This window comes from Cynoglossus semilaevis, chromosome 10 (genome assembly GCF_000523025.1).
Source record: "Cynoglossus semilaevis isolate Cse_v1.0 chromosome 10, Cse_v1.0, whole genome shotgun sequence".
Classification (NCBI taxonomy): domain Eukaryota; kingdom Metazoa; phylum Chordata; class Actinopteri; order Pleuronectiformes; family Cynoglossidae; genus Cynoglossus; species Cynoglossus semilaevis.
In genome coordinates this window covers 12,233,365-12,246,550 of record NC_024316.1, presented here as the reverse complement: position 1 = coordinate 12,246,550, position 13,186 = coordinate 12,233,365, and the positions used below count along the sequence as shown (strand labels likewise).

At 42.6% G+C, this 13,186-nt stretch overlaps 1 protein-coding gene across 7 annotated transcripts in view; it reads left to right on the top strand.

The window, feature by feature from the left end:
* Nucleotides 1–13,186, top strand: part of rerea (arginine-glutamic acid dipeptide (RE) repeats a) — a 151,762-nt gene that overhangs the window by 31,843 nt on the left and 106,733 nt on the right. For 5 of the 7 annotated variants that reach the window (XM_008318819.3, XM_017036010.2, XM_025059499.1 and 2 more), the window contains one exon: nucleotides 3,147–3,213. The exons of the other annotated variants lie outside the window; for them this stretch is intronic. The gene's annotated coding sequence lies outside the window, so the exon portion shown is untranslated. The remainder of the gene's footprint in view (nucleotides 1–3,146; nucleotides 3,214–13,186) is intronic. 7 annotated transcript variants of the gene reach the window in all.

Below are 13,186 nucleotides of genomic sequence, written 5' to 3'. Positions count from 1 at the left end.
CCCGCCCCCCCGCAGGCGGCGCCGGCGGCGCCGGCTGCCGCTGCTGCTGCTGCTGCTGCTGCTGACTGGCGTTCAGTGTGTTGATGAATGTGCAGGCCTGATGGCTCAATGTGCTTGCCTAATAGGAGCTGCTGTGCTGTCACAGTTTGTTTCTCCATCTCTCTGTCTCTCACTCACCTCGCTCATGTCTCTCTCAGAGCTAGTGGAAAGACGTTGCTCCACTTGGCTAGGCGGAGCAGCCTCCACACTCTTGTTTCTCAAAGGTTAATGGAGCTGCCTCACAATGCTCACTAATCACAGGTAATCACTTTTGTTTGACGCGAGTGGCAGCTAATGTCAGCGGCGATGACTGAGACGGCCATTTGAATGGATCGTCGTCACGTTGCTATCACTTTTAAAATATGTTGGCTTACTCTGAAAATGGTTCCATGTGTTGTGGTCTAGATTACACATTTGCTCTTACGTCGCTCTTTACCAGTGTCAGGGTTGAGGAATTCTCCACCCAGTTCACAGTAACTCTGTGTGATCATAACTCTTCGCTCCTTCACCAACATCTTAAGAAAAGTGCTATGACAGATCTGTAGAGAATGAGCCTTGGGATTCGTCTTAGTACTTATTGACTAGACTGTTGAGGTTCATTCTTAACTGGCAGCGTTTTAGCTTCGAAAAGCTACGTTACACAGCTTCTTGGGTTTTCTTTATGTTTCATCATTCGGTTTTGATGCTGAGGTGATTTTTTTTATCATCTATCCAAGATAAATGTTAACTTGTTTCACTGCATCTCTTTACCAATACTGAAGAGTCCAGTCAGCTGAAGAGTGAAACAAAGGCCAGTTTGTCTTTGTCATCATCCACATCAGCCGACGGCGCTCATGTAATAACCTCATCTCTGAGGGTGTGGACGTGATCAGGCTCGCTAATGAGCACACACCAACAAGAATATAGGAATGAGCTTTTCTAGGCTGATGAGCTGCTTTTAGTCACTCCTCTGAGAGCAGTGGGAGAGAGTGAATGGGTGTGTGCTGTTCATGGAAGGAATGGCGCTGCACGCCTTCTGTTATTTGGACCCGCAGTGTTGGGGTCGGGTTGTTAACGGAGATAGGTTAGTCACACACTGGTTTAAGATGGTTGAGAAAAAAAATGGCAGATTGTTGAATCCCCTGTATGTGTGTGAGAGCTTGATGGTCACACCGTCTGCCACTGCAGAAATCCCAGAAGGGCGGACAGAGTCAGAGTGAGCTATTCATACATGGATCTAATCCTCAGCTTAACTGCTATTTACTCCAACGCCTGCACTGCAGTCAAACAGATGTCCCAGGTCCAGACTCCCAGGTCAGCTGGACCTGGTGACCTGGTGTTCATCTTGTTAATGTGCCTATTGTATGAAAACACGTATGATGGTGTCTGTGAGGAAAATCAAACTGAAAACAACAACCCTCTGAATCATTTTCTTCCGGTGATTCTTTGATTAAAACGTGCTTTGACTTATTCACTGCACACCAGGTGTTTTTTTCCCCTTCAAATTCCAAACCAAACAAACCCTTTCCTCTGAAATGCAGAATGAAGTCAGTAGTGCTGCACTGGAGACAAGGGATGAATATTAACAAACGGTTTCATCTGTTGTGTCTGATCATTTCTGTAGATTTTGCCCCATGTGTTTATTTTGGTACAATTTTGCGACTGAATAAACAGCTAGAAAGGAAATCAAAGTTTAACATAACATTAAATACTTTTATTGTGGAAGATTATTTGCTCTAAAATCACCTGCCCTGTTTGAGATAAATGCCATTTTTGTAGTTTCTTCCACTTATTCATTGATGATTTGACTGCATTTTTCTCAGTACTTCAGTCATTGTTAGATATACTTGTTAGATCAGAAACTTTTGCTTTTTTTTTCATTTCTGAAAACCCATCTGTGGTTTTTCAGACGTGAGGAACAATAAAATAAACAGATTTATTTTGTTTGTGTGAACCAGTCCAAAAGAGAGATCCAGTAGTTTCTCATGTGATTACAGCACACACAGATACTTGAGCTTCTCTTTTTCACTTGGATTCAACATTTTTCCAATGAAGGTTTTATAACAGAAATAAAGAGCAGACACAACAAATGCCACTTTCCAACAAAAGTACCAGATGTTGTGGAATACATCGTTAGGCATTTGACGAGTAACGACCTGAACCTGAACACCACTGGGCTGTGTTTCGTTCTTATCGATAAATGTTATGTGATCCAAAAACATTCAGGCAATTTAAAAAATCTGAATGATAATGAAGTGTTACGGAGAAACAAGGCTGTTTGTGTGATGATATTAATCAAAATCAAGACACGTATCAAACAATTAAAGCGGTCGTTGTGCCTGGTAACACCTGCAGACACTGACACACACTGACACACACACTGACACACACACTGACACACACACTGACACACACTGACACTGACTGCACCGGGTATTAACACGCATGTATTAAAATGTGTTTGTGTGTGTTGCATGTTCTGGGCGTTAAATAGAATATAAGGCGGGAATTACTGGTTGCGTATGTTATGTGTGTGTTGGTGTGTGTGTGTGTGTGTGCGTGTGTGCGTGTGTGTGTGCGTGCGTGCGCGGATGCTGAATTTGAAATGTCAGTGTTATTGAACAGGTGCTGCGAGGCAGAGCTGTGATGTTTTTATTTCCAAGCTCTTGTCGAGTGAAGCAGAGAAGAGAGGGCTCATGGGATAATGGGGGGAGGTTTTGAGGGGTGGGGTTGCAGGAGGAAGCATTCTGTGTGTGTGTGTGTGTGTGTGTATCTGCAAGGGTTTATTGAGAAAAGGGAAGAGAATTTTGCCTCTGAATAAACGCTAACAACCTCCTCATTGAAAATGTTAACTGTGTTGTGAATGCGATTATTTCCCAGCTCACCTTCTGTTCTGTGTGTGTGTGTGTGTGTGTGTGTGTGTGTGTGTGTGGGTGGGTGTGTATGTCCACAATTACCGCATTTCCACATGATGGTAAAACATGGCAGCCGTCCTCACTCCTGGTGCATATTCACCCCCGTGTCAAGCTCTTAACCACCGTGTTTGTTCCATTCACACCTCATTCATGTTTTCTCCTCTTCTCCTCTGTGTGTGTGCGTCTGTTTTCCCCTTCACTTTTCTCTTGCAGACTCTCCTTGTGTCAATACTTGTTGAGGAGCAGTGTTGCAGAGAACTAGGAGGTGAATGCAGTCAAGGTTAGTCAACAACATTTCGCGACATTGGCGTCCTTTCCTACTCAGCATTTTGCTCTGCACCTAACATCTTGCTTTACCTTCTCCCTAAAATGTCACTTTTCCTGCTCCACCTAGTGGACAGGGTCTGAATGGTACACAAAAATATTTTGTGTATACAGATGACTGACTAATTTCTCCTTTATGTTGTAGAATAGATTTTTTTTTCCGGCTGTGTCTTTGTGGTGCTCTGCCTGTGACTAATGTATGTTTATGATATTTTCTCACACTTCTTTGATGATGTTTGGACGTATTGTTCCTCCCTGTTGGCTCTCAGCCTCACACCACTCTGTCATCCTCCTCACTCCACGTTGAACCTTGTTGCCTCTGCCATTTTCCTCCTCTTCCTCCCTGTCATCGCTGCTACTGCTCAATGCCCAGTGGGAGGGAGCAGCTCCCGCCTGTCACTTCTCAGTGTCTAACCTCCACACTAACCCAGTCCTGTCTGTGAATGCACCATTCCTTTTTTTATTTATTTGTCTATTTTTCCAAAATCTAAATACACCGTATTTGCAGGTTTTTAAATGCTTTGGGTTTTGTCCGTTGTTCTTTTTCTGGTGAGTTCGCTTGAATGATCATGCTGTCGAGTCAATTAAATATTTGTCTTGATTGACAGGCCTAATGAAAGTGTTGCCATTTGCTTAGAGGAAAAAAACACTGTTTGAATGACGGTGTCTAAATTTCCACGGCAGCGTGGAGTGGAATCAATTTGTGATTGGACCGTTTGCTGCACTTCAAAGCTGAGGTGCAGGTCACTTAATGAGTTTGATAATTGGCTGGCCTCGGTCTCCTGCGTGCATCCCTGTCCTCCTGCTGCTGCTGATGTGTGCAGGAACACGGGGAGGCAGCGCCACAGCTCCCTCGCCCTCCCTCCCTCCCTCCCTCCCTCCTTCGCTCCATCTTCTCCTTGTCCCTGTCCCGACCCATCCGTCTTCGCCCTCACCCATCTTCTTCCACGAGCTGATTTATGGAGCTAATGCTGCATCAACCCTCCTCTGTCTGTTCCCCCCTGTTCTTATTATAAAGACAGTTAGCATGCTGCGTGTTAGCTCTGCGCGCTCAATATTGAATATCACCAGTGTTACTCTATCTCACCCGCCCTCCCTCCCCCTTCCTCGGCTGCTGCTACCTCTTTAGAACGGCACTCACTTTTCTACCACACACTCACTTACACACACATCTCTTTTGTACGTTAGACGCCTCATGAATAATGCAGGATCTGTGCATCCAAACAAGCAATTTGCAGAATTTCCAGCTCACCCCTTATGAGTAGTAATTCTGCCTGTCCACAGCAGCATAATGAGAGCCAGAGTTCTGTGCCGGGTTGATTCATAAGTCCAAACATAAACGACAAAGAGCAGCAGGGGTTGCCACATAATGGTAAATGACACTTAACATATTACTCTCAGATTTCAGCACATTTGCTCCTCGGCGCCGACATCAAACAGAACAGCTTTTCCTCGTGTGTCACGGCTATTGTGCTAATGTGCAGCGGTCAAAGAAATGCACTGTTACATCTGCTGCAACTCTCTGTAACTCACATATTGAATTATAATGTTAAAACAAAAGGAATGGAAAAAAAAATAACAACAGAGACTTCAATGGGTTTGTTCTTAGTTAGAGTGTGTTTTTGTATTTTATTCTGGGTTGTTTATTGCTGTGTTTGTTCAGGATATAGTGCCTCTGGGAATCTGCGCTGGTGACCTAATATACATTCTGACTAATGAGCGAGCTCAGACGTTAGTTTCCATTTGTACCTTTAAAATGCTGTAAATAAACCCGCATACATTAGTTTTTTTCTTCTTTTTTTTTTTTTTGTCTGTTGCCAAGCGTTTTCATTTACTCCCAAAGTGGAGCGGCTGATTTTGAACGCTGCAGGGTTGGAGGCCGAAGCACGACTAAGTGGCTCCTCTTGACCTCAGCACTGATCTCCAAGCTGTCTGCTCTGACTACACACACACACACACACACAGACGCTGATTTCTAGCCCTCAAAAAATGGTCTCATCTCCAAACACTGCCTCAACACCCAGTCTGCGTGCTGTCTCTCTGAATGAGACGTTCTCCACCACACCCACTGCTGACACGCTGACCATAAATGTGTCTTTGAGACTCCTCTCAGCTATAACTCATGAAAAGAGGAGGTGGAAAAATCCAAGATATGGAGAAGATTTAGCGTGAAGGCTTTGAGAATCTTGTTCCTCTGACCTACAATGGCTCTGCTGATTCTAGTTATCACTATCCATCTGTAAACTGGATGGTTGAATCATTGGCTTACACACTGAGAGCAGCCATGTGAGACCACGGGAGAATAATTGATTTCTGAATAAGCGCTGGAACTGGAGAGGAGAAAATAGATGCAGCTTTGCGAGCCATTGTTTTATGTGCAACATCTTACTATGCATGTCATGACTTATAGTGTGTGGAGTTAATTTTTTTCCCCTCCAACTCCCCTTCTGCTGTTTTAGCACAGCAACAGCATGGAACTGCACCTCTGCTCCTTGTCCATTGGGTGGCAGTGTGTGGAGAGGAGACCGCAGCAATGTCCTTTGTGTGAAATGGAGCCGTCACTTTGGCTATCTGATCACATCAGCCTGGGGACACTAACCGCACAGGAATCACACACCCTAACTGCCACTCACTCAGGTTTCCATCATAAAGCCACAGTTTGTCGCTTTGCATATTGCTGATCACTTTTACACACTAACACACACCCCCCCACACCCCCGTCCCCTTAAGTGGATCTAGAAACCAGCTCCAGACCTAAAAGAGGTTTGTTTATCTCGCTGTGTCTCTGTTCACAAAAGGATTTGCCTGAAATGTAAACTTCCTCTTTTGCACCGCAGCCTGCACTCTGTCTCTCTGTGTCTCTGAGGTCCTCTTTGGAAATACAGTCTCATTCCTCAGAGCCTGTTCTCAGTGCAGCCACGGCAGCCTGAACTACTCTTTTATTCAGATGAATGAGGCCCTGTTTCTCTCTGAGAATCAGACAGACACGCACAGTCCATGTGGGAGCTGAGAGAAATGTGGAAAGATCAGGTTCATGAAAATAGAATCTGAGCTACTTAAAGGTCCGCGGAGTAGAAATCGGGGACGAAATCAAACCATTTCTAAATTCTAACACGTCTCTTTTAGCCAAAGTGAAATGGCAAATAATTCCACTGATGATTTACTCGCCTGAAAGTGTGAATTGTTTTGTTTTTTTTTTTTGGTATTTTCAGAGGAACCTGGTTCTCTATATTTAGGCCAACGTTTTGGATTATGTTGTTTGGACACCAGGCAGCATTGATGCTTGATATGAAAAATGTTCATTGTGGAGAAGTAACCTCACCACATGTATCACACCGCCTTTTCTTTTAAAGTTACTGGATTAAATAAGAATCTGTTTTTTTTTTCTTGTTCAGAATTATCATTCTGAATTTCAGGACTTTGTGTAATACATTTATTTTCACTGTGTAAACAACACCGCAGGGAAAAACCTCCAAAAATATGACGGTTATGCAGAGGGATTTAAATGACCTACTCTCTCTACCTCTCTCTCTCTCTCTCCCACACACTGCCATTTTAAGACGCACATAAATTGAACTAATGCAGTATAATCCAACAACCTCCAATAAATCCATCCTATCTGGTTTGTCGTGTTAGGTTTTGACTAAATGTTAAAGTTCTAAAGCCTCTACATTAACCTCTCCTGACGTTTACCTCTGTTGAATTTACTGACTGATGGATGTAATTCACTAGTCCAAACGCCACAGCTGCTCAGCAGCACCACCAGTGGCCGTACGTCCTGTGAAGTGACCATTAAATAAAACGTTCAGTAGATTTCTTTACGAGTCATAAGGTGGTGAACCTTATGACTCTCATAAAGAACTTTTCTATTAAACCTGGTTTAGTTTCAACTCGTTGGAGAGACGATATAAAAGCAGCTAATCACCCGAGTGTGAATTGTGTGATTTCAAATGCTGTGGTTTTTTACTTAAAAATAATCTTTGGTTAACGCCTTGTCATCAGGCTAGGAACTTTATCAACGGTGCCGTTCGGCTTCTGCTTGTGTGATGATGTCTTATCGACCTTTTCTGAAGCAGATGTGAAACGTTTCCTAAATATGTTTTGGCTACATTTTCAATCTTTACACTGGTGGCTTTCAAAGTAGGGGGCGAGACCCCTGGGGGGACATGGGGTAATCTCACATGGAGGTTAGTTGTAATTTTGTTAAGACTTAGAAATATTTGGTGTTTCATTAACAGTTCAGTGGAGTTTTTACAGTGAATCTGTCAACGTGGGTGAAGTTCACGATAGTTATATCGAACAAAGGTGGTGTTGCAGAAAAGGTTAAGTAGCCCCGCTTTTAATTAATGTTTTAGATTTTAGTTCATTTTAACTACTTTTCAGTGATCCTTAAATTCAGGCAGTACGATTTTTACCCTGAGTTAAAAACTATCACATTCCTTATCTTTACATGAATTATTAACGTTTATATCAAACATTAGAAATGCTGAAATCCTGAGTGGTGGAGATTCAACATTAGCCTTCGCAATGCACCAAAAACAAGCCTTAAAATCCTGTGAAAAACAGAAGTGGTATTTCCACCATGACAAAGTCAAAACATTAGCTTTAGTTTTGGAGCTTATAAGTGTGATCATTTAGTAATACCATTTTATCATATACTCTGTATGTGTCTCCATCTGGGATGACGTTTACTCTCATTTGTTTTCTTAATAAAATACGTAGTTTAAGCAAAAGGCTTTAGTGAGCGAGTTTCACCGCTGTCTCCTTCTTTTGCGTGGCTTGTGTTGCGTTGGCACACACAGTGGAGACATATGTAGCCTACGAGCGCCTCGGTTTTCCGAGTGTTGCGAGGCTGCCAAATGTGACTGTGAATATCTTTGTAAACAAGGTAGCTTTGTGAGGCTAGGGCTCGCGCTGATCGCCTGAAGTGAAATTCCTTGGCTTCTCTCACATTTTTAACTACAGTGTTAATGATCTCAAATATAGGCCCCGCTAAGGTAGCAGCCTAATTACTAGCTGTCACTTTGAATTGTCTCCAAAGGACGTCTTTGTTTTCAGCTCGTCTTTTGTCACTTTGATAAGGCCAGTGGAAGATTATCACCTCCCATTCTCTAAGAGCTTCTTTTTTGGATGAGATTCTTTGAGACTTTCCTCCTAACAGTCAGTGTTTCCCTTTTTATGAACCTAATAATCTTTGAAAACCTCAAATCTTTATTCCCACTGTAGCCTATAGTTAAAGCATATTTAGTCGTAGTCATTTCCTCGGGTTACTTTGTTGGGAGATTGGAGAGGATTGTTTTATTGCTTCCGCTGCTCTCAACCTCCTCCAGGCAAAGTCTGTGTTTTAATTAGTCATGTAAGACCTTATTTTCCCTTTGGATTCCTCCACTTGTAAAGTACTCTTTTAAGAATCCACTGAGGCTAAAAAGGGTAGGATAAGAAGTCAGCTTTATTTTATTTTTTTTTATTTCTCTTTCCTCTTCTTCTCTGCTGTCACAAGGTGCTGTGAGGGACGGAGGGACGGAGGGAGGGTGCCTATCAGTCCTTGCCATCAGCATGAGGAAGAGTTACTCATGCAATGGCAGTCAGTGTCTTTGTTCTTTATGAATATAGTACGTGTGGCGGAGAGAGTCGCGGCTTTATAGTCCCATCTGGAACAGCTTTGTTCAGCTCTCTAATAACAACTGGTGTGTAGATAATACCTGCCTGCGTTTGGTGAAGTTGTCCCCGGATTCATTCTCTTGTATTGTACTCTGGCAGCGGGAATATTGGCTTGTTACACTGCAGAGATTTGGTCATGTGTTAAAATCCCAAGTACACCCTCACTTTACAAGTCTGTTTTCCTCTCCCTCTCTGCCGTTTCCCCCTCCGTCCATTGGTCCACTGCCGTCCCTGGTGAACGTATTAAATGAAGTTACTAGATATGAGTGCTTAAGAGGCCAGAGCCTCTGAGGTTTGCCCAGTCTCTCACAGGCTTGGCTCGCTCATCCATGTCACTCTGTTCTGTTGTTTCAGCTACTGGCGGACTTATTTGTATTGCTGAGCACTTTCTCCTTCTCCCTCTCTTACTCTATCTCCTCCTCGCTCCTTCTGTGTTTGCCTTCCTCCTCCAGCCGGCTTGTTTTTCCCTCCAGTGCAGAGAGAAATGGGGCTAAAGCAAAACCTTGTGTGTGTGTGTGTGTGTGTTAGCCACAGCTTTTGTTAAGTATTCATTTTTAATGAGCCTAAGTGGCTACAGAATGCTATAAACCATAAATGGAATTGTCAGACCGGGGGCCGCGGGGATGGGAGGGGTCCACGCCGGCCCCTTTGATTCGGTGGCAGCCTTTTTTGTTTAACAACACTTGTAGTAATTATGTTTGATGTGGATGTAAAAGCAAACATGTTTCAGTAGGATGGATTCGGGGTTTCTTTTAGTGGGTCCTTTTTTTTTTTCCCCTACACATACCCCGCTTTTGTTTAGCTCTTATGAGGAATTGTTCTTCTTTCATAATCTCCAGGAAAAAGGCCGTCATGGAAAAGAGTCATTTTTCTCTTTCGAGCATCGTGCAGCTCTGGTAGATTTCATTTCCTCCACATACAGAAAGAAGGCGTTGAGTAACCGGTTTTTGTTTTTGGTGGAATGGACGGCTCTGCTGCAGTAGTGTGTGTGTGTGTGTGGGGGGGGGGGGGGGGGGGGGGGGGCGTGTAGGTAGGCTCAGGGAAAAAAAGATATTGTGATGTGCTGTTTAAACGCCAAACAGAATTGAATAGACACAGTCAGCTTCCCAGATACATGCTTAGGCCTGTAGAATGTGGAGTGCTTTGCTTGTAACTGCACCGGTTGTCTCCTTTCATTATCGGTTAATGGTGCCCAACTTGACAGAGCCATGTGATAAACAGAGGAGCTGTGAAATCCTGGAGGTGGAGTTCTCGTCTGCCTGATAATGGGATCTCATCTGCCAGAGAGGGGGAGCCTGGCCTGGCCTGCCCTGCCAGCCGGTCCAGCTTTGCAGTGCGCCGTCTTCAGATGGGATCCACTGTGCACTCAGCCTTCACTGCTCTCCTGGGTCAACTGGAAGCTACAGACAGATTTTGGCATTTGACTGATGTCTTTCCAGAGGCACAGAAGAAAATATTTGCTTCCATTATATTTATTTTAGGCGGACTCACAGAGAGGCATTTCCACCTCCTTGTCAGATTTGATAGAATCCGTTTGTGCGTGTGTGTAAAAATATCATAAATATTGATTTTTGGCCTTGTGTAATGTATACATACAGTGGTAAGGGAGTAGCTGTGGCGGCTGCGGTGTTGAGTTACTGTGTGAAGGGGGAATACAACTTCTCAGGACAGTCGCCTCAGGCTCCTTGTGGAAAAGGGTTTTTACCAGCAGTTTGTCGCACAACAGAACACCCACCCCCCACCCTTCAAAGCTGGAGAGACAACCAGCAGGATTTTTACAGCACAATAAACGACCTTCTTCTCGGCCACCTCAGCTCCTGCAGCTCATGTTTGACCTAAAAGCACATTTGTCATTGTTAATTGAATCATTTGGACAACAGCCCTGAAGCGCCATTGAGACAATGAAAAGGTGTCAAGCTTCCATGTCACTGAAATAGAAATCCCCCTATTAATTAATAACCTTACATCATGGGCTGTTTAACATGTAAATGTTTATGTCTGACTTTCAGTTTTTGACCTGATCAAAGTCTTGACAGTTTGTGGTTGTAGTTACATTTTAGCCTGGTCGACTGGTCGTGCTGCCTTGAAAAGAATGAAGAGGTGAAAAAGATGAATGAATAAATAAATAAAAGCCTTGTTGTGGATCAAGTCGGAGCGAGATCACTGATATGAGAAACTGTTTGGGCTTCAACTCTGGTTCCTCCATTGTTGCAGCAGGGCTGTGATTCTAGAGTGTCTTTTTTCTCACTGCTTCTTTGTGAAGCAAAATCTGTAGTTCACATGTAAATGTAGCTGGGTGATAACTACAACTGGACTCCCCACTATCACTGCTACAGTTTTACTAATGGCCGTATCAGCCTATACTAACACGGGAGGGTCATAGGTGAGGTACGATAGGTGACAGTCTGCGTCCGATCTGAGACAGGCAGTGTCTGAGGCCAGTCTGCGACCACTTTATTCTAAACACTGAGAATTGAATTATTTCTTTGACATAATGTATAAGTTTTAGTCTGACTTAAATGTCCCCTGACTCACACGTTTAAAAAAGGAGTGAGGCTGCTTTAGTTAATGTAACATGAACAAACTCTGTGTCTGGAGGCCATGTTGGTCAAGCTCTGTCAACAAACAACAAAAAAAAGCCTCCTGGTCCTTATCAAAAAAGAAGCAGGAAATAGTCACAGTTTAAAGGTGTGACTTGTTACAAGAGAGGTGACTTTTTACACATAAAATGCTGGCACATAAAACATTAGTGTGGCTCGATGATCACACCTTATAGTGAGTGCATAAATCCACAGGTTTTAAATGTTGGAATATTACTTGCACGACATAAAGTTAAATTTAATTAAATGCTAAAATAAGCTCTGTGAAAAAAAAAAAGAAAAGAAAAATGGAATAGACTGAAAGTTTGAAATCAGTCCCCTAAACCCTGCTAATGGACTGCTCGTGCTATCTTCACTGCATATTCCTGCCTTTTTAATGGGTGGGGTGACTAATTAATTCATTATCCAAACATGCAAATGAGCTCCATGAGCGTGAGCAGCATTCTCTTGCCTTGGGTTTTACCTCCAGCAGATGAACATAATATAATGTTTTCAGATGAAACTGTCAGTGTGAAGGTTATTGTAAACAAAATGTGACAGAATCAAACAGAAAATAAGGAGCTGTAAATATGCTGCTTGATAACAGCTGTCAAAGTGATATATATTTTTGACAAAAGGTGTTTATATATACAGTATATACATATATATTCCTTTTTTCCTCTCCTTTTTTTTCTCTGTCACTGATATTTCCTTGACTGTGTTTTAAAGCTCTTTAAACCTAGATTTAAAGAAATGTGAGGCTTGTCAGCCCGACGCCTCAGCTGTGTTTCAGTGATTGGTTAAACTGAGATCCTAAAAAAAAAGATGAAGTTGTCAAACGCAGTGCAATGGCAGCTGCTTACATCGTGAATGTCACCTTTGTCATTTTGTTGACAAGTGACGGTGACGTTTAACTGGCTAAAGTGTTAACGCTCCTATTGGTCGCTCCATCTGTCTGTCAGTACCATCATCCAATCAGCTTCTTCCGCTTTAAATTTCATTTGTCTTTTCCTCTAGAAACAATGAGAGTTTGCTAAATGTTCTCTGTAGAAGTGGACCTTCAGCTGGTGTTTAAGACTGTTGGACTGTCAGAGAAACAACACAGATATTTATGAAAAACAAAGCGAAACCTTCACTTCTATAGTGATTAGATGTGATTAGAATTCTTTCAAAACCAGTAAACACTTTGGATCTTCAAATGGGAATAGTGCTCACAGATGGTTTTGTCTCCTTTTACTGTACATTATTTAAAAAGTCAAACAAGATTTATAGATTTTTAACCAGAAATGCTTTTTATAAGCAAAACACTGAGATAATTGGAGCAACAACAAAACAAAACTCCAAATGCCAGCATTTTCAGATGTTTTGCTTCGTCCACAAACCAAACATATTCATTTTACTGTCGTTGAGGAGCAAAAACCAAACAGAACATGACCACATATCGTATTTTAAGTTAGAGAATTTAAATTAAACACAACAAAACCCCTCCTTTTTAAATACTAAAGAGAAATCCCTTGAGGTGATTAACGGATCATCAAGGAATTGTTCAATTACTTGTTAGTTGTTTTTGTTTCGTATGACCTGCTTATTACTGGAGCTCAACGTTTTCATTGTCTCACAGTTTAGTGTTAGATTCCTGTAAGCGCTGGCATTGATCGTTTGATGAGGGTCGAGCCACTTTGTGCATCA